Genomic DNA, 23,296 nt, shown 5'->3' on the forward strand with positions numbered 1-23,296 from the left:
CATTAACAACAGTACAAATCAATGCCTAGCAATTGTGTATGTGCACAAGTGAGTGTGCAAGAATATGCATTGACATACATACATATTTAAACAGATAATGGTAAGAATGATAGTGGAGAGTTTCGAACAAAATTTAACAAAATGTAATGTTCTGAAATTAGTGATGTACAATAAATATATTAAAAAAACTTAAATAAGGATCAGTCGCCCTTGGAAACTGAAATATACCATTATTACAAAGTAATATGTTACATAAAACAAGTAAAAAAAGTATCAGTCGGCTTTGCCGACAGAGAAATACCCTCAGCCTATGTGAATTGAAACTTTCATCTACGGACAGGTCGAATGTATTTAGGGTCTTTTCAGAATTTGGACATTTGAACTTGGCGACGAAAATATGGTTTAGGATTAAAGTACAAAAGTTTGCAGTGGAGGTACTTAAAGGAATGGACCGACATATTTCATTATGGAAGTGGATCTTATTTTGGAAGTCATATCTTTTCGATAGTCACTAGTCATTTCAGTTTGTCTTATTTTGGGAGTCATATCTTTTCGATAGATGTCGCGCCCACTAGTGATTTCAGTGGGTCATCATATAACTTATGGACCAGTATGCCAGGGAGCATGGAATTGTCCACGGAAAGCATAATACCGTTGTAAGCAGGACAAAAACGAACAGCATCGGCATACATTTCCAAAGGATCTTCGAACAGACCTTAAACTGCACTTAGACACAAATGTTGAACTTTTGTGGAGGAAGTACCCTAAGATACCTCCATTTTAGAATTTAAAGTAAATTTGGACAAAATATTAGTAGAACCAAAGTTTGGACCAAGTTTGTTCAAGAGATATAGTACATTTTTTAAATATTCGGGGGAACTACCGGAAGTTGTGGACCGGTATTGCCTATCTTCGAACTGAAAGTATGACAAAATATTAGGAAGGCCAAATTTTGGACCAAATCAGTTAGTGTAACGTGGTTTTCTCGTCGGCTGGGGTAACTTCAGTCGCGTCCAGGGTCTCCATAAGGACCCACTAAACCTTACGAAATGAAAAGACTAGTATTCTCCCTTTCCTGGGGGCTAACCGGAGATTTATTGATTAAATACTAATTTACAATCTACTTGTGTTTAAATGCGATAAGAATGAATTCAATGGGTATATATTTGGATTAATAGTTTGCGTAAGTATTATGCAGACTCGCTGGGGTTTGGCAGTTGAGGAGCTCGTGTTGAATTAGCGGGTTATTCATCGGGGAAAATGGTGTTGTTTGTGTTCGGGTGTGAATGATGTATTCGGTGTTCGGCTGTAGATGATCGGGATGACGATGTATTCGGTGTTCGGCTGCAGATGATCGGAAAGACGTTGAATTCGGTGTTTGGCTGCAGATGATCGGGAAGACGATGTATTCGGTTTTCGGCTGCAGATGATCGGGAGACGATGAATTCGGTGTTCGGCTGCAGATGATCGGGAGGCAATGAATTCGGTGTTCGGCTGCAGATGATCGGGAAGACGATGTATTTGGTGTTCGGCTGCAGATGATCGGGAATACGATGTATTCGGTGTTCGGCTGCTGATGATCGGGAAGAAGATATGTTCGGCTGTTGATGTTCGGGAACACGATGTATTCGGTTCTCGGCTGCAGATGATCGAGAAGACGATGTATTTGGTGTTCGGCTGCAGATGATCGGGAATACGATGTATTCGGTGTTCGGCTGCTGATGATCGGGAAGAAGATATGTTCGGCTGTTGATGTTCGGGAACACGATGGGTTCGGCGTTCGGCGGTTGATGTTCGGGAACACGGCTTCGGGTGTTGAGGCTCGGGTATCGGTGTTCGGGAAGACGATATGTACGGCGTTCGGATATTGAGGCGATAAATTCGTCGCTCGGGTGTTAGTCTAGGATTACGGTCTAGTTTCTACAGTCTACTACTATTACTCAAACAGTGGAACAGATGACCCGAACTGAAAAACCCGAAGGTCCAGTACCGAATAGAACAGATGACTCGGAAGCCCTGTAGAACTGAAAAACCCGAAGGTCCAGTGCCGAATGGAACAGATGACCCGAAGGCCCTGTAGAACTGAAAAACCCGAAGGTCCAGTGCCGAATGGAACAGATAACCCGAAGGCCCTGTAGAACTGAAAACCCGAAGGTCCAGTGCCGAATCGAACAGATGACCCGAAGGCCCTGTAGAATTGAAAAACCCGAAGGCCCAGTGCAATTTATTAGCTACCACAATTTAATGGGTAGCTTCCAAAAAGTATTCCCAACTCGGTAACACCAAGGTGTACGTTGGCGGATTTAGAACAATATTTAGTTCCAACCCGTGTAGCTAACTCCCTGCAGCAGTCAGCTCGCCATTTGCCTCCAAAACTGAAATACTTTAATAACTATGAGTATGAAGCGAATGAGAATTATTCGCCCTAAGTATAAATTACGATGGTTGCAAAAATACACTGGAGTTAAATTTAGCACTGTGTGACCTGTGATGCCACCAGTGTCAGGTAGACAAGTGTTGTCGAAGCGATGTATGTAGGGGCGTTTCTTGGTAATAGTTGCTGTATTATGTACGTGAACATATTGTCACGTTACATTAGTTCGACAGTTGTCACTACATATGGTGCCCCTGAAAGTCCATACTTCTTGAGAAAACAGCCCGAAAGGTGTAAAAACTCCTATGGTTTACTTTTACCGTCGTAATAGAGGCAGCGAATGCAAGATGCTTCAAAAAAATCAAAGGGATTCGAGAAAAGGTCTTAAAGTAAACTTATCCGTAATTTTGTGTGATAGGTACCCGAAGGTGTGGACAAACATAGTCCATATTTGAACCTGATTTATATCTGGTAGATTTATTAGGATGTGTAAATTATGGACCATTTCGGTCACTCCCTTCAAGGGTTATCGTGCGACCAATTTTTCCGAACATTTTTGAACTTTTGTGGGGGAGGTACCTGAAGGAGTGGACCGATATGGCTTATGTTCGAACTTAAAATATGTTTGGACAAAATATTACGAAGGCCAAATTTTGGACCAAATTGGTTGATCCGTTCGAGAGTTGTCTTGCGCTCCAACCACTACACTCGGTGGCATAGGGGTTTGTTTGCATCTTTCAGGCTATTTTCTCAGGAAGTATGGACGTGCCCCTAATGAGACATGTACCGTCGTAAGCGGGGCAGTGAATACAAGTTGCTACAAGAAAAATCGAAGAGATCCGCGAACGTCCTAAACTGAACTTTTCCGAAATTTTGTGTGGGAGGTAGTGGGAGAAGTATGGACCGAATCGGTTACTCCCTTCAAGAGTTATAGTGCACAAATTTTCCGAGCATTTCCGAACTTTTGTGGGGGAGGTACTGGAAGGAGTGGACCGTTATAAAACATCTTCGAACTTAAACTAAGTTTGGACAAAATATTACGAAAACCAAATTTTGGACCGAATCGGTTGATCCGTTCGAGAGTTATCGTGCGCTTCAGCCAGCCAGACCGACAGACAGACGGGCAGACATTGCTAAATCAACTCCAAATTGTTTGAAACGGATTTCGTCTAAACATACTTACAGCGTGTTTTTGTAAAAAGTTTTTGCCCATTCGTTCGTCGATTTCATGAACGAAGACACAATTTGGTTTTCATAGCGGTTGACGATTGTATTCGTGTGACAAACAAATGAAAGCTTTTTATTTTCGTAATTTTTTTAGTTTTCGTAACAAAATCAGACGAACGAATACGTCAAAAATAAACGAATGGAAAAGACCCATCGTTTTGAATGAAAATTAAATAATTTGAGTAATGAATGGCACAAAACACACGAAAACTGGAAGGGAATGCAATTTTATTTTTTTTCTATAGAAGCACACGCGTATATGTACATCCGTTTCTTCATATTATCACAATTATTTTTAGACAAATTTGATTACATTTTTTTCTTATTTTTTGTTTGTCATCTGTTTATCGGAGTTGCCATCAAGTAATAAATTTTACGTGCAGAAGCATATGCAAAATTCACAAAATAAGTATCATGGAAACCCTGAAATATAAAAGCTTTTATGAAATAGACGAAAGCTTTCAGATAAAAACGAATGGTTCGTAAAATTTTACAAGAACCAAATTTTGAACGTATACGTTTTAGTACGAACGGTTCGTGTGACAGGCAATCATTTTTACAAAAACACCCTGTTAGGGTCTAAAATCATTATTTCGATGAGGCATATTTTGCCCGTATGAAGTGTATATACCCTCGTTAGCATAAATGCTGAAGGTATAAAAAACATTTTTTTTAAGATTAAATAAAATCAGTTGCGGAGAGCGAAGGAAGTAACTGTAGTTATTTCATATATTCGTTTGAATTAACAAAGTGTTTTGGTTGTCATGAAAATCATATTGTAATACAGCATTTTTCATTTTCCAAAAAACCCATGAAAATTTCATGCCAAAGCATTGGTGAAAATGACATATCAATGCATTGGTTAAAATGACATGCATAGGATCCAAAAATGAACGTTATCTCTTTGAAAATGATAAAAAGATGACATACCGGATCACTTGCACCCATGATTAAATGTCATCCTTGGCATCGAACATTTTACTGGGATAGGCCTATGTCCAAAGAAAACTCCATGGGCAACATGATACTAGTGTATGATTTTTCGATATATCCACTGCGTCCACCTAAAATTTATGCTGACATTTTGACGCCGGAATTTTGGGGTGTTTTGATTTTTTTTTAATAATCCGGACGCGCAACGGGATTGTATTCAAAACTCATAATAGGATTATAGAACTCTTGATTTGAAGTCGTTTAATTTATGAGTGTGCTCCGTACAGCATCCTAGTAATTGGAGTCTAAAGGACAACATTTGATGCGTGAATTTTCTTAAAAAATCTAGTTTTTGCGTGTAAAATTTACAAGTGTCATTCAATTTCCTTTGAACTCCGAGTGAATTTAGATCAGGAAGCATGGACTTGCCCACTAAAAACATAATATCGCTGCAAACATTTTGAACTTTAGCGGAAGGGGTGGATCATTACGTACTATCTCCGACCATATCTAACATGTGCAGAAATATTACTTACTTAGTTGGCCCATTACATAACATTTTTTCCATAAGTCGAACTAAGAAAAGATTAAATTTTCTCTATTTAAAGCTTCGCTTTTTGGAATACCCCGTTTATTGATATCTTTTTCCTCTTGTATGCGCAATCGAAGCCTTGGCCTGCCAGTTCTGCGTACACCAGCATGAGGCCCGTATTGATACGCCTTTCTATCGGGTTCATCAACGCTCATTCTTATGATATGACCAACGCAATCATTGCATCTCGATACGTTTATCTATACTGATGTCGTTGTTTAACATATACAGCTCATGGTTCATACGACGTCGGTATTCACCCTCAACGCAAATCGGCCCGTAGATCTTTCAAAGAATTTTTCTCTCAAACACACCAAGCAATGCCTTGTCTGCTCGCGCAAGTACCCAGACTTTGGAACCATACATTAGCCCGGGCAGTATCAGTGTTTTTAAAGCGTTATATTTGTTTGACAAGATCTGGCTTGGTTTTTAAACTGCTTACTTAAGCCAAAGTAGCATGTGTTGGCCAATACAATGCTTCTTCTTATTTCACAACTGATGTTTGTTGGGTTTACGATGGTGCGAGGTAGACGAAGTCTTTTAATACCTCAAAATTATATGAACCAACTTCAACAGTTGGTTCGAGCTCTATAGACGCATTGCGCGTCGATACCATCAACTTGGTGTTCTCGCCGTTTACCACCAGGCCCACATTTGCAGATTCTCCTTCTTTTACTAATCGTCCCATTATGTCTATATCATCAGCATAAGCAAGTAACATGTGGCTATTGGTGTTGATTGTACCATTTCTTCTAAGGTTTGCCTCTCGTATAATCTTTTCCAGCAGGATGTTCAAACTCTTTTGGTACCAGAATATTCGGAGAGGTTCTTTCCTATTTTAACTGAGAATCAAGTGTCAGACATGGCTTGGAATACCTTTCAACGTAGGGGGCTGTCGAAGGCGGTTTTATAATCGACGGTGCATCTCTTGGTCTTATGCAGGATTTGTCGCAGGGTAAATATCTGGTAAATGGTGGACTTGCCAGATCTAAAGCCGCCTTCGTATGGCCTAATTATTTCGTTGACCATAAGCTTTAGTCCTTCGCAAAATATCCCTGATACTATCTTGTAGGCAACAGGGAGAATTCTTATGTATGACCCTACATTTAGAGCAAACAGTCTTATCTCTTTCTTGTGAACAGAACACAGGATGTTCAGGCTCCAATCCTCGGATACGCGTTCTTCCTGCCAGATGGTGAACAGCTCGGCTGGTAGGTCATCGGCTCCTGCTGCCTTATTATTTTTCAGCCGGTTTATTGCTGACTTTACCTCATTTTGACTGGGAGGTATACATTCAATACCATCTTCTAGAATTGGATCTGTGGTATATTGGTCGTCTTCGCTACTATTGGATACCAACAGTTTGGAAAAGTGCTCTTTCCGTATCCTTAGCACACTATCTGTATAAGTTACCAAATTTCCTTGCTGGTCTCTACAGAAGGATGTGTCTGTACCAAAGCCATCAGTTTGATGTTTCACCCTTTGGTAGAATTTTCGGACTTCATTCTGGCTCCTGTACATCTCGATTTTTTCACACTCCCGCTTTTCCATCTCCCTCTTTTTCCTGCGGAAAAAAGGTTTCTCCTCCCTTCTCCCGATACCTCTCTCGTGCGCTACGCGTTGCTACTGACTGTAAAGTAGCCTTATACGTCGCATTTCATTCCATGGATTCCTTGGTGGAGGTCTCTGGTATTTAAGTACTGAGTTTGCGGCTGTTTGCATGGATTGGGCAATATTTTGCCATTGTGCTGATATGTTATCGAGACGAAAAGTGCTTTGATTAAGCAATTGGTCCAGTTGAGTGGAATATGCTGTGGCTGTCTGTTATGATTGCAGCTTACCGATGTCCAACTTCAGTGTTGTGTCTGTTTGTACTTTATTTGCAACGTTTAATGTGGTACGTACACTTGCTGCATTAAGGTGGTGGTCCGAGTCTATGTTTGCACCTCGGAACGATCGTGCATCCAACACGCTCGATGAATGTCTTCCATTTATCACAACGTGATCAAGTTGATTTCTTGTTCTTTGATCTGGAGACAGCAAGGTGCCTTTATTAATATCGAGATGATAATTTGTATTATTACGTATAACACAGTGATATTATCAAGGCTCCTTTTCTTGGATATCGCCAGAAGAGGCACCCAGACACAAATCACTGTATTATACCCAGTAAAATCTTCGATGAAAAATCATGAGTTGAATCATGGGTGCAAGTGATCTGCATGTCATCTTTTTGTCATTTTCACTCATGAATTTTATATGAGCGTGACCCCCAAAAGATGACGTTCTTTTTTGGATCCTAAACATGTCATTTTAACCAATGCATTGACATGTCATTTTCACCAATGCTTTGGCATGTCATTTTAACCAAGCATTGAACGTCATTTTCACCCATTCTTTGACATGTCATTTTAACCAATGCTTTGACATGTCATTTTCACCTACCCCTTGGCATCCAAAATTGCAATGTAATCACCACCGCTGCAACGCAAAAGATTACTTCCTCCGTTCTCCGCAACTGATATTCTTTCATCTTACAAAAGGTTTTTTCTATTATCTTCCCATCACCAGTTCAAATATCGACATGGACTCCAAATGTACTCCTTTAAGTATTTTTATTTCGTAAATTACTTTTATTTTATAATTTTCTTATTTTATAACAATATTTTGGAAATTTATACTCTTTTGTTTAGTGACGAAAATATGTAGGGATCTACCACCCGGCTTGCTTTAGGGATCTCTAAGAACAAAATGTAACGAACGGGGAGGAGAGACTTTTTCTGGAAAATACCATTTATGCTTAATTAATTTTTATTTTTAATTGTTTCTTTCCCAAAGTCGTTTCTTTATTTTCAGATTCTTGTTCCTTTTCGTTTCGGACTTTTTTCAAATTCCAAGAAGCGAGATTTGATTGATTTCGTTCTATGTATGTCAGATTTAGAACAGACAAGGGAACTTTTAAAATAGCAATGTGTGCAGTCCGATTCTATTTTTAGCTCGATGATTGGGACTTCATTTTTATTGCAGACATTTCGAGCTTCATACAATACCAACTGTTTAGAAGTTTTAGTTGTCTGATATGCAGGAAATGTAAGACAACATCACGACGACAGTTCTAACAACTTTGGTCTGTTCCGGAACCTGCAAGAATCTACTAATTTTTACTACGATAACCGCTTTTCCTTTATGTCATCGGAAAAAAATAGTAGAAATCAAGGCAAATTCATATAAGGTATATGCATGAATTACAACAACTAACAAATTTACAAAAACAACATTGTTGTTATTGAAGATTAATTGTCAAAGATAAATATTGAATAATAGGGTCGTTTTTTCAGGAAAAACATAAATACATTTTGAAAATCATATAAAATAGAACAAATTTGAATCAAAATGTAAATATAACGCATTCGGAACTCTAGTAGGTAATTTTATTTAAACATTTATGATGAAAATAAATATTTTAAGGTAGCAAATTTACATTTTGAAAACCAAATTTACAAAAAAAGTTAAAATACAGCTGATTGTCACTTCTACCTTCTATAAATGTGCCTTGGTAGAAATTAGTAGATTTTTGCAGTACTGGAACGTACCAAAATGAAAATAAACAGGTGTGTAAATAAAAACACAAACATCATCTCTATTGGAACGATGGAATGGGTACAAATGCTGATGAAAAGATCGGATCTTTCACGACTTCCTTTGCATTGGTTCAAATCCTAATGAAAAGATCGGATCTTTCACGAGTTCCTTTGAACCAATGCAAAAGATGACATGAAATCACGCCATCGCAAAGAACCCCTTCCTTCAAATTTTGCTGAGGTAGCTTGTTTATGATGTTCCATTTCCATTAAGTTTATGAAATATGATGTTGTTATTTGCGTCTTGAATAGTGTTTCTTATTTATTCGATCTTTATAATAATGTTATATTTTACTTAGTACTCTTTTCGTATCTAATATACATAACTGTTCTCCTGGCGATAAAAACAATACAGAATTTTCTAATATTGTCATTTCAATTGTGATAAAGGCTTTATTTTGTAAGACCTTTTAACGTTGGATATCCTCGTCAGATGGTTACAAGATGGAGTATTTTCCAATAATGCATTTAATTTTGATTATAACAATTTTAAAAATCCAGAATTATATTTAATGCTGAGTCATTTGGAATTAGTTTTAAGAATATTCCCACATAAAATATTAATATTCTTAAAATTGCAAAATCTAATGAATTATCTCATGAATATACATATTTGAATTTTAAATTAATATGGACGGCTTACAAATAATTATTTTTGTCGCAACATGTTTAATCGGCAATTCATCGACATATTATTATGATATTTTTATGATACTGATTATTGCTTTTGTCGTTTTAGCGAACCTTTCCAAGCTAATTTGTTCACATATATTCAAAGATTTGCAAAGATAAATTAAAGTAGAAATAGGAAGTTCCATTCACAAGAAAACATTATGGATTCAAATATGTACGTGAATTAGTTTTTTTTTTATCTTAATATGAAAAATTGTATATATTCTAACGCTCATTTTTTATATGAAACAAAATTCTTGCACTTATGATAAACGTTTGTATAGTCTTTGTAACCGATTTCACTTGTATTGTTCTATAAACAAATATTTTTATTCATTGTAGATTATTATTTCAACATTTTATACTTTTCCTTAGTAGCTAACTTTAATGAATGTATTAAATTAAATAAACATAACATATATGTTTACTTTAAAACGGTTTTAATACGCGATGAGTTAATACATATATGTATGTAGTGGTGTAGGGTATCACATGGTCGGACCGTCCGACTATAGCCCTCTCTTACTTGTTAATCATAGGAAGGAGGTTAAAAGCTCTCACGAGGAATACATTTTCTCCCGCCTAAGTTTAATTTTGACAGACAAGTATGCCGAAAACAAGACATTTCTAATTTTTGAAGAAAAACAAAAATGATGGTCCAAATTTTAATCAAAAATATGCAAAAATGGTTATTTCTGAAAACTGTGGTTCCAACGCAGTCCTAAAATGAATATAAAAACAGTACAATATTTAAAATTGAACTGGATACCACGCAAAAAGTATCAAAATCTTCATAAGTTGGGAAGGAGTTGAATATACAACTATATCTACTGCAGGGGATATTCAAATAATGATGTGAATTATTACGCAGATCTCTCAGAGGTCATCAACAGATGTTAAATAAAGGCTTCACATCGATAAATCTAAACAAAATCCTCCGATACATACCATAGATACCGGTGTACCAAAATGTGCAAATTTTAGGCAAACAGTAATTTCCAGGAAAAATTCAATTTTTCATATAATTTTTACAAAAATTGTTTTTTGGAGTTGTAAAATCGAGTACTTTTCTTCGACTTAAATATATATTTGAGTTATGTATATGACTTGAAACAAGTAAAAAAAAGTGTCAGTCCGCTTTGCCGACAGATATATACCCTCAGCCAATGGGAAGCGAAACTTTCACCTCCGGACAGGTTGAATGTATTTAAGGCCTCTTCAGAATTTTGTGGCCCTTTTTGAACATTTGAACTTACCGACAAAAATGTGGATTAGGAATTAACTGCACTAAGATACAAATGTTGAACTTTAGTAGGGCAGGTACCCTTAGGGAAGACCGATATGGGCCATTTTAGAAGTTAAACTAAATTTTGATCAAATATTAGGAGATCCAAGTTTGGACTAAATTGGTTGCCCCATTCAAGTGATATCGTCCTAGCATTTTAGTGACATTTTTTAAATATTGGGGAGTTGTAGCGAAAGTTGTGGACCGGTATTGCCCATGAAACTAAGTTTGGATATAATATGACGAAGACCAAATGTTTGACCAAATCGGTTGAACAGTTCGAGAATTATCGTGCTCTCCGACCGCCACATATGGTGACATAGGGGTTTTTTACACCTTTCGGACTGTTTTCCCAAGAAATATGGACTTGCCACTGAAAAAAACTCTTACCGTCGTAATGGAGGTAGCGAATAACGAAAAATCAAAGTGATTCGAGAGCAGGTCTTAAAGCGAACTTATCCGAAATTTTGCGTGAGTGGTACCAGAAGGAGTAGACAAATATAGTAAATATTCGAACGTGATCTATATCTGGTAGATATATTAGGATGTGCAAAGTATAGATTACATTGGTCACTCCCTTCAGGAGTTATCGTGCGCAAAATTTTTCGGAACATTTTTGAGGTTATGTGGGGGAGGTACCTGAAGGAGTGTACCGGTATAGCCCATCTTCGAATTTAAACTATGTTTTGATAAAATTTTACGAAGGCCAAATTTTGGACCGAATCGACAGATCCGTTCGAGAGTTATCTTGCGCTCCAACCACTACACAAGGTGTCATAGGGGCTTTTTGCACCTTTCCCGCCATTTTCTCAGGAAGTATGGACTTGCCCCTGATGAAACTTGTACCGTCGTATGGGGGGAAGTGAATACAAGTTGTTGCAATAAAAATCAAAGCGATTCGAAATCAGGTCCTAAACTGAACTTATCTGAAATTTTGTGTGGGTGGTACCCGAAGGAGTGGGCCGATTGAGTCCATATTGGAACCTCATCTAAGTGTGGTAAAAATTTCACGATGTGCAAAGTATGGACCAAATTGGTTACTCCCTTCAAGAGTTATCATGACCACAAATTTTCCGAACATTTTGGATCTTTTGTGGGGGAGGTACCGGAAGGACTGGACCGATATAGCTCATCTTCGAACTTAAACTAAGTTTGGACAAAATATTACGAAAGCCAAAATTTTAACCGAATCGGTTCATCCGTTCGAGAGTTATCGTGCGCACCAGCCAGCCAGACAGACAGACGGACGGACATTGCTAAATCAACTCCAAATTGTCTGAAACACATTTTGTCCAAACATACTTGGGGTCTAAAACCATTATTTCGATGAGGCACATTTTGCCCGTATGAAAGTGTATATACCCTTTCTAGCCTAAAGGCTGAGGGTATAAAAATGTACTTGATCACCAGTAGTGCGATTCTCTAACTCATTTTTTGAGTTACCGACAAAAATCGGTAAAATTTAAATGCTTATAAATTCGGTAAATAACGATGTTTGTCGGTAAGTTAGCGACGAATAAAAAGTAGTCGTAAAGTTCTACCGATAGCAAGAGTGTTTTCAACTTGTATTTGAATTTTTCATTCCTAATTTTGCTTGTTAATTTTACCGATTTTTGTATGTAACTCAAAAAATGAGATAGAGAATCACACTACAGGTCGAATGATAATAGAACTTGTCCCCTTATGCTAAAAAGTTAGCCCAGAATGAAGATGGTGTTTTATATTGACCTGGAGATATTTTTATGGACAAAGATGGTACTGTAGACATGAGATCGAGATATTTATTGGATTTAAAAACTAACCGGATATATAATATGTCGAATAAACATATATATAACCACGTAAAACTAGTAATTTTTTGCAAATATTTTTTGTGTTCTTATCGGCCCCGATCAGCTTAAGTGATCTTAATTCAAATTGAATACGATGCACAAGTAATAATGGAGTACCTTCGAATAAATAAGCTTGTCATCAATTCAAATAAAACAAGAATTATACGATTTCGTACGCGATGCCCACAAAATGACACAGCTTTTAATGTTGAAATTGGCGGCGCACACACATTACAGAAAGTTAGAGTTTAAAGTACCTAGGCATACATATACAGACCAATTTGGCTTGGGATATACATGTGGATGAGTTAAAAAGGAAGATTGCCCCCGTAATAGGAATTCTGCGGAAATTTGCACACAAATTTAAAACAAGAAAACTATGTTGCTATTGTATAACTCATTGATCCAAAGTCATCTTAATTATATGACATTAATATAGGCTCACAAAAACAGTTCCCATTTGAAATCACTACAACTGTCACAAAATAAAGCACTAAAGACTGTTTTCAATTTGCAACCATTATACAGTACGTATGAGTTATACAGCAATGTTTCAACAACTACACTGCCATTATATGGCATTTACAAATTACAGCTACTAACGTATAGAGTGCATAAAGTTGTTAACAATATTGGTCAATGATAATTACCAGAAATAGTTCCAATTTAAAAGTAAAGAGATGTCAGTTAGAGCTAACGGAACAGCGGATAGAGCACAATGGATGCCTGAAATTTAATCACGTTCCCCATCACATTAAGAATATACCAAGTATTTCCTCATTTTAAAGAAATTTAAAATCACATTTGTCAAGCAATATCGAAATGCTTCTAATGTAAGTTTGGCATCGTATTTTTTATTTGTTATTTTTGAATTATTTGTATATCGACTTGTCAGTTTGAAAGTATACACGTTCTTGTTAAACAAATCTAAATTATTTGGTCCCTACAAAGCCTATAAGGCGCTGGGGCAATATTTTTGTATTGTAAACTAAAATTTTGAATAAAATGAATCTATATATATAAAAATGGTGTAAAAAATGTATAGTAATTCATAAAATGTGAACGGCTAGGCCGATTTCTGTAAAATTTTTTGTCAGTTATTCGTATTTTCGAGGAAAAGGTCTTTACGGAAGAAAATTTTGGAAAATCTCTCTGGAAAAGTCGGAAAATTGGAAAAATCGAAAATTGAGTTTTTGTATGAAATTTTATTCCTTAATAGCGAGACGAAGTTCGCCGGGTCCGCTAGTTAAATATAAAAAAATCATATAGGAAGTTTCTGGGCCCAAAAATGGACTCTACACTATTAAATATCGAATAAAACTTTGGTATTTAACAATTATCCTTAGAGACAGAACTCCAAGGGATATACTAAATAAATTAGTTAACTGGATACCTTAATGATGTTTCCAGATAATAAATAAAAGGTTTAACTCACAATATATTACCAAACTTGCAAATGTTCTGAGCAGGACCAAAAGTGGGTCCAAACTTTGTTTTTTATATTTTTGTAAAATAAGTGCAATTATGGTCAATTATTTTTTAAATCTTTAAAAAGGGGTCAATAAACAATCAACTTACAAAAATATTTGCATTTCAAATCCATAAATTACCTCAGTGGTGGGATTCTCCATGGCATTTTTTGTTACCGACAAAAATTGGTAAAATTAAAACGCTAAATTTTGAATGAGAAGTTCAAATACAATTTGGCAGCACTGTTGCTATCGGTAGAACTTTACGACTACTTTCTTTTGGACGGTTACTTACAGAAAACGAGTGAGCCATCGCTATAGTCAGGTCGGGTCGGGTCCGACTATGTGGTACCCTACACCACTACCCCTGTGCATAAGCTTTTGACTGGTAAAATTCAAAATATTAAAATTGGGATAGCTTTGCGCCTTTGCTCTGAACTTACTTACTTACTTAGCTGGCCTTTTACAGAACATTTGTTCCATAAGCCGAACTAAGAAAAAAATCTCCAATCCTCTCTGTTTGCTGCTGTATTTTCCCAATCTGGGATATGTAGCTTACTGATATCTCGTTTCACTTGTTCGCTCCAACGAAGCTTTGGCCTTCCAGATCTGCGAGAACCTCCATGCGGCCCGTATTTATACGCCTTTTTAGCGGGTTCATCATCACTCATTCTTATAACATGGCCTAGCCATCGCAATCGTTGTATCTCGATTTGTTCAACTACATTGATGTCATTGTATAGTTGGTACAGCTCGTTGTTCATACGACGCCGATATTCGCCGTCAACACAGATTGGCCGTAGATCTTTCGAAGAATTTTTCTCTCGAACACACCAAGCAATGCCTTATCTGCTTGAGCAAGTACCCATGCTTCGGAACCATACATTAGCACGGGTAGTATCAGTGTTTTGTAAAGTGTTACTTTTGTTTGACGAGAGGTGGCTTTATTCCTAAACTGCTTACTCAGCCCAAAGTAGCATCTGTTAGCCAACACTATTCTTCTTCGTATTTCACAACTGATGTTATTTGTTGTGTTTATGGCGGTGCCGAGGTAGACGAAGTCCTTTACTACCTCAAAATTGTAGGTACCAACATTCACAAATGGTGCGGGGTTTGTGGTAATATTACGCGTCGATACCATCAACTTGGTTTTTTCGCCGTTTACTGCCAGACCAACTTTAGCAGATTCTCTTTCGACTTTTGTAAAGGTGTTAGTTACTTCCTTTACCGATCGACCCATGATGTCAATGTCGTCGGCATAAACCAGTAACATATGGCTGTTCGTGTATATCGTTCCATTTCTTTTGACCTTCGCGTCTCGTATGACCTTTTCCCGCTGGATGTTGAATAGATCACACGACAGGCCGTCTCCTTGTCTGAAACCTCTTTTGGTAATAAACTCTTCGGAGAGGTTCTTTCCTATTTTAACTGAGGATCTCGTCTCAGTTAATGTCATTCTACAAAGCCGAATGAGCTTTGCAGGAATACCAAAATCAGACATGGCTTGGAACACCTTTGAACGTATAGGACTGTCGAATGCTGCTTTATAATCGACGAAAAGATGGAAGGTGTTGATCTGCATTTCTTGGGTCTTTTCCAGGATTTGTCTCAAGGTAAATATCTGGTCAATGGTGGATTTGCCTGGTCTAAAGCCGCACTGATAGGGTCCAATAATTTCATTGACCATAGGCTTTAGTCTCTCACACAATATGCCAGATACTATCTTATATGCAATAGGGAGCAGACTTATGCCCCTGTAATTGGAGCACACAGTCTTATCACCCTTCTTGTTGACTGGACATAGGATGCTCACGTTCCAATCGTCGGGTACGCGTTCTTCCTGCCAGATGGTGCTAACTAGCTGATGCATACACCTTATCAGCGTGTCGCCTCCGGTTTTGAACAGATCGGCTGGTAGGGCATCTGCTCCTGCCGCCTTATTATTCTTTAGCCGGTTTATTGCTGTCCTTACCTCATCTTGGCTGGGCGGTATACATTCAATACCATCTTCTGTGATTGGATCTGTGGTATCTTCGCCGTCTTCACTGCTATCGGATACCAACAGTTTGGAAAAATGTTCTTTCCATATCCTGAGCACATTATCTGTATCAGTTACCAAATTACCTTGTTGGTCTCTACAGGAGGATATGCCTGTACCAAAGCCATCAGTTTGATGCTTCACTCTTTGGTAGAATTTTCGGACTTCGTTCTGTCTCCTGTACATCTCTAATTGTTCACACTCCCTCTTTTCCATCTCTCTATTTTTCCTGCGGAAAAGACGTTTCTCCTCTCTCCTTTTTTCCCGATACCTCTCTCGTGCGCTACGCGTTGCTACTGATGGTAAAGTAGCCATATATGCCGCATTTTTTTCTTCGGTAGCAGCACGGCACTCCTGGTCATACCATGGATTCTTTGGTGAAGGTCTATGGTATCCAAGTACTGATTTTGTGGCAGTTTGCATGGAGTGGGCAATATTTTGCCATTGTGCTGATATGTTATCGGGACGAGAAGCGCTTTCATTAAGAAATTGGGTCAGTTGAGTGGAATATGCTGTGGCTATCTGTTGTGTTTGCAGCTTAGCGATGTCCAACTTTCGTGTTGTGTCTGTCCGTGCTTTATTTGCAACGTTAAGACGGGTACGTACCTTTTCTGCAACGAGGTAATGGTCCGAATCTATGTTTGCTCCTCGGAACGATCGTACATCCAACACGCTCGATGAATGTCTTCCATCTATCACAACGTGATCAATTTGATTTATTGTTCTTTGGTCTGGAGACAGCCAAGTGCCCTTATGAATATCGAGATGCTTAAATCTGGTACTGCTAACTACCATGTTTTTTGCCGCTGCGAAGTCTATCAGCCTCATTCCATTGTCTGATGTTTCACTATGTATACTGAATTTCCCGACTGTTTGTCCAAAGATATTCTCCTTTCCAATTTTGGCATTAAAATCGCCTAGAACAATTTTAATGTAATGGGCAGGACAACGGTCATATGTTTCTCCTAAGCGCTCGTAGAATATATCTTTGGTCTGTTCGTCCTTGTCTTCGGTTGGAGCATGAGCGCAGATAAAGCTGATGTTGAAGAATTTTGCTTTTAATCGAATTGTAGCAAGTCTTTCATTCACTGGGGTGAAGCTGGAGACCAGATGTTTTAACCTCTGACCAACTACAAAACCGCAACCAAACTCATGCTTTGTGTCATGGCAGCTATAATACAGTGCGTCACCTTTAGGTGTTGTTGTGACATCTTTCCCAGTCCATCGTATTTCCTGTATGGCAGTAATGTCGGCCTTGTACTTTTCAAGTACATCTGCCAGCGCGTAAACTGCACCTTCTCTATAAAGAGTGCGAACATTCCAGGTGAAGATTAAGATGGACATACGGACGGACGGACACACATAGCCAGTCGAATCAGCTCGTCGAGACATTAATTTTGGTATATATATGTATGGGTCTGCGACCATTACTTCGCGTTAAAAACTTTTTGACCAAAACCAACTTATAATACCATCCCCACATAGTGGTGTAGGGTATAAATATCATTAAATACCGAAATTATAAACATTTTAATTTTACCGACTTTTGTCGGTAACTTAACAAATGAGTTAGAGAATCGCACTACAGAACTATGTAAAAAGTAAAGTAGTCATTCCAGTTGCAAATGTTTTGAGCAGCACTGTATGTACATAATTTTGCATTACATTTCATGTTGTAAGAAAAAAATTGATTTCTTTTCATTAACAAGACCACATACCGTTTGTTATTCATTGAATTGATTGTTTGGATATAATTTCATTTGTATGTGTATGTGCGTGGGTTGTAATGACTGTGTCTTGATTGACAGGATATGACTGGATATAATTAAGAATACTTGGGTGTCTGTAAATGTCATACTTACACAATCAAATTATTATTCACAATCTGATTTTCCATTACTCCATCCATCTGGAGGTATGTATCTGTGTTTGTATGTATGAGTGAATACATAGACACTGTATATTAAGCATTCATGTTTGCAATTATATTTGTATTCAATTAGTATTAATTTGTATTATTGTTCTATTTTCTAGGATAAGGCGTTTAATTGAAATTGATTTTGGTAAGTTAATAAAGACACACGTACTTATATATAAATATTTAGACGTATTATAAGACTTTATTTATGCATAAAATTAATTAAGTCTAATTGATTATGATTATTTTTGGAACTGCGTAGTGTAATTTGTGAGGCATGGAATGTTGGCTCTTGTGAAGGCAAAGCAATCAAATGGTAATATTTTAAAATAATATTTAACAATTAAGTAAAGCTCAATATCGATCACTTGACATAACGAAAATATTTAGAAGGTACAAAAGTATTTTTTCAAACAAACAATTGTTGATTTTGAAGGGTAAATAAACTAAGGTGAATACTGTATTTTAAAGTTTAAAGTATTGAATGCCTCTGAACCTGTTGGGAAAAACCCAACAATTAAAAATGATAACTTGCAACCACCCTAAAGTATAACGAACTAATTTATCACGCTACTTTTACTTCTATTTTACCTTCAAATTCAAAACCGTTTTATTTCAAAGAAATTTTAGTTTCGCCTTCCTACCATCTCACTCTTTACGTTTTCACTTTCTACATTGTTAGAAGTAACCTTTTAAAATCTTAACGATATTATAATATGTTAGAGATTATTCATGAGATGAACAAAACACTAAAACTAGATAGTACATCCGGCCATATGAAAACAATGGACGTATTACAGAAATTTAGCAAGAGGAACAATGCAGCCATTATCAACATGGATTTTGTTTTAATATTCACCTTAAGAGGGATTAAACGTATACTATTCTCTCGCAAACAATGAAATCATAATACAATGTACAATATACACTGCATCCCCATAGCTGGGAATATGTACAGAGATCAAATGCAATTTTTTCAGAATTGTCTTTACATTTGCAACCGCACCTGTAAATAGAATACGTTGAACTATTTTCTTTTTTCCTGAAATTCATTTTATTTCTCATAATTTTTATACCCTCCACCGTAGTATGGAGGGTATATATATTAAGTGTGTTTTTTTCTGTTTGTAACACATCGAACTAATCATTTACTACCACATAAAGTATATGTGCATTTCTGAGTGAAATCGGACACTTCTTCAAAGTGAGGTTGGTAATTTCCATCAACAAAAAATTTCAGCATATTTTCAGATTTTTTTTTTGACTAACGGTTCCAGATGTATCGCGCCTTGAAAAAATCGAATTCTGTAAAAACTATATGCAAAGAAAGACTCATAACTTCTTTAATATTAACGGACACGCAGTGTTTCCAGGCGTCAATTGACATTGTTTTTTTTTTTTTTGGAAAGTTTGACAGTTTTTATCCTAAGCGTTCTAAGGACAGTTCGAAATACGACCATGTGCTGGGTTGTTTACTGTGACTTGAAAAAACCACGTTGGAAAAAAAAATGAAATTTACTGGCGAACATTTTCGTGTGATAATTTTTCACAATTTTCAACGTGGATGATCACGGCAAGAGTGCATCGAACACTTAAAATTTTTGTATGACGATAAAGGGCCATCCTATAGGCTATAGTATTATGAAAAACTGGTTTAATGAATTCTATCGGGGCCGACACTCGCCAAAAAACTCAGGTCGTAAAGGACGCCCAAAATCGGCCGTTCGTGAACAGATAATGGAAGATCATTATGTTATATAGCGTGAGTTAGTGGCATTCTTGGGCATTTCTTCCAGCAGTTTACATTTGATATTCCAAGAACACATGGCCCCAAAGATTGATTTTACTTCTTAGATCCACCAAAATTTGACAATCGCTCAAAAATAGACACTTGTCAATTCGTGAAAAGTAATTTTGAATAAAAACGATCGCGATGCTTCAAACGACGTTTATAAAAACGTCACAGACGAATCTTGGATCTATGCTTAAGAGCCCGAAACAAAACAGGAATCAACCTTTTGGGTCTTCGAAAGCGAGCCAAATCCAACGAAAGACTGAACGATGAAACGCTGTAAAAGCGCTCAAAAGCCATGTTGTGGAGGTGTTGAAATCGGAGTGAAAAACCTGGAATGACCTGTGATTAAGTCAAAGTTTACAAACATGATGCAGTATATGAATGGCGTGGTCTACATCTTCTCAACCCTTGCAGTCTAAGAGTAAGGGAAGTTTGTCTGCTCTCAAATGCTCCAATGGACGGGATGTCGTTTCAATGCAATATCAATACCGCCACTACAAGATTAATTGCTGTTAAACTGCTCTCCCACCCTATTCGGGAAAAAATACTCTGCCTTCAGTAACTTTTTACTTTGTGAATGCACTATAAGCAAGGCTGTTCGTCAAGCTACAGATATGTAAATGGGCAGAGACAAGAGTTTCACGTTAACCTTGAGAAATTATCGTCCTGATAAAGACAATGAGCAAGATAAGTAAATTTGTGGCAAAGAGACACATAAACCACTCAAATATAAGTTCGGAGGGAACGAACTTTTTATACTCGAACTAAATTGAAGTAAATAGGAACAATTAGTTTAATTTCTTTTAGGGCTAATCTCTTCCTCCACGCCAAAGCTTATTTCTTGGAGAAACAAGGGAACTAATGAGATCCTGTGGCAAGGATCTTAACGGATAGAGATATTTTCCTAATTCTTTCTTTTTTAGGCACATAACACAATCAGTTTTCCAATGAATTATAAGCGGTCGAAATCTGTCTGATAGTTGCAGAGGAATTCTAGGTCAATGTTAAACTTTTGAGTTTTTTAACTATTTTTCATCAAAATATGAGTGTTTTTGTGTTCTTTATATTTTCCTATACATTCCTATATATTAAAGATTGTTCAACACCTACAAATAAACTAAAAAATACGAAAATAAATAAAAAAAGTTTTCAAAGTTTAAAAAAAAAATTACAAAAAATTTAAATTTATTAAAAATTCAAAAAAATACCCCTTGTACTCCATGTACTCCAAAAAATATGCATTTGTGTAAAAAAACTGTAATTCATATGGGAAATGGTTTGGAAAAACACACATTTTTACCCATGTACGAGTATTTTCAATAAATTTAAAAAAGTGTTAAACGGACGGAACGGGACGGGTACAAAAGTATATATGGGCTGAAAGAGGAGACTCTCGGGCATATTTCTGTGAAAGCAGAACATTGTTCCATGTTGTTCCACAAAAGTTCTAGTCCACTAAATTTGACATTTCATAAAATTTAGTGTCTGAGGCAAAATAAACTAGCTCATGTAGTGTAAACGCTACGGTAATTTGTTTAAACTATTTTTAAAGGCCACAATCCTTCCTACCTAACAAAAGAACAATGTTCACATTATCTGTTATAGTTTCTGAGAAATAACTATTTCTTTCTCCAGAAGTTTGCAAAAATTACTTATGTCTCAAACATGGGAAAAATGTTCGCATTTAGCGCCACCCCGCGCCCGCACCTTCCAATACTTTGATCTAATTTTTTGGTTTCCTTAGTTTCAATATGATTACTATCGAATCTCATATAGAAGTTAAATATCTGTGACAAAACAAAATTCTGATTTTTGGCCAGGAAAATCGTTTCTTGAATCATTGTGCGGCATTAAGTTCTGCCGGGCTGAACTTTTTATACCCTCCACAATAAACGGTTTAGAAGTAACAATTAGGAACAATTAGTTTACTTTCGTTTATGAACGTATGAACGAAGCTCTTCTTCCTATTCCTTGCAGGAGCGGAATATCTATCAGCGATCACCCTGAGCTGTTTTAGCATTTGCTTCTCTCCCTCACCAACATTGTTCTATAACAGAAACAAACGATAAACATCATTTAGGTGTTGATTTTTTCACTCATACATTCACAGATGTCTTCGTGTTGATGGTATTTTGTTGGTCGCCAATAACCTATAGCGAAGACTATATACCAAATTTTAGTTATTCCGGTTGAATAATGTGACTAAAGCTTTCAAAATAACGAAAATCGAGAGTACCGTTCTATGGAGACTATATAAGACGTTGACCTGCACCGAGAAATTTCTGGATGAAAGTTTTATTTATTCAACGAAGACTAAATATTAAATTTCGGTGGAGCAATACCGGTAAATTTGAGGTGGAAAGTTGTATACCCACAAGGAAAACTAAATATCAAATTTCAACCATTTCGGTGGGATATTCATGCGAAAACCTTCAAAATACCGAAAAGCGGGAGCTACCGCTCTATGGGGGCTATATCAGAGCGTGAACCTATACCATCAAATTTCAGGTGGAAAGTTTTATACACCCAACGCTAAATACCAAATTTCAGCCACTTCGGTGTGATAATGAGGCTAAAACCTTTAAAATACCGAAAATCTGGGAGTACCTTTCTATGGGGACTATATCATTTTCAATACCAAATATCCTATGTGTAATAGAAACTTTTATACCAAATTATAAAGCTATCTCTTTAAAATTGCGAGCTGTATCTTCATTTCAACAGACGGACGGACATTAAATTAAAATTTATTCTATTTACAAAATTAAAAAAAGGTCACGAACAAACCACTTTAATTTGTCTTTTTGTTTTTGGAAAAAATAGTATCCTGTTGCACGAATGAATGACTTTTTGCCTGTTATACTGTGCAGCAGCATTTTTGGGGGGTGGAAAATTTCTTTTGGAGATGAAAACCTTTGATGAGAGATTACTAAGAAGACAAGTTTCTGAGATACAGCGCGATGAAGTTTTTGATTTTTTTCCTATAATACTTGGGAAAATAGCTCCATATCTCTGTTTGGCGTTGTTGTAGGTTCTTTTTGAAGTAACATGTATTCAGTCAAATCCTTTATTTCTTGAAACGTAGTGAAAGTACCACAAAATAAGATTTTTCAGCATCCAAATATTCTACAAAAATGTTGCTCGGCGGAAAGAAAAAAAAAAAACGCACAGGGAATTTTCGTTCAAAATAACCACCGATATGTATGTAATGATACATATATGATGATACATTTAGTGAGAAGCAAAAGGTTATGCCATTTTCGTAATGTCGTGTGGCCCCAAAACTTATTTTCAGTTATATAAATGCTTGTAGTGACTTCAAAAGCTTCTCCAAAAAGCCCATATAGAACAATTTTCAAATGACTTTGAGCATTTTTTATCGTCTCACCTTATAAATAAGATGTTATATAATCTTAGGTAAAAATGCATCAAAATATAATACAGGGATATGAGATTGTAAAAATGTCATAACCCTAATGCACACCCACTTTGCACTCAGAAGGTCTGCGGTTCAATTCCC

General features: G+C 36.7%; 1 protein-coding gene across 5 annotated transcripts in view; it reads left to right on the forward strand.

Annotated features, from left to right (window-relative positions):
• Pde6 (phosphodiesterase 6) overlaps positions 1-23,296 on the forward strand; it is a 444,092-nt gene that overhangs the window by 274,049 nt on the left and 146,747 nt on the right. For all 5 annotated transcript variants that reach the window (XM_073961124.1, XM_073961122.1, XM_073961123.1 and 2 more), the window contains one exon: positions 18,098-18,126. The gene's annotated coding sequence lies outside the window, so the exon portion shown is untranslated. The remainder of the gene's footprint in view (positions 1-18,097; positions 18,127-23,296) is intronic.

Source organism: Musca autumnalis, unplaced genomic scaffold (assembly GCF_047663935.1).
Source record: "Musca autumnalis isolate F117 unplaced genomic scaffold, ASM4766393v1 scaffold_1, whole genome shotgun sequence".
Classification (NCBI taxonomy): Eukaryota; Metazoa; Arthropoda; class Insecta; order Diptera; family Muscidae; genus Musca; species Musca autumnalis.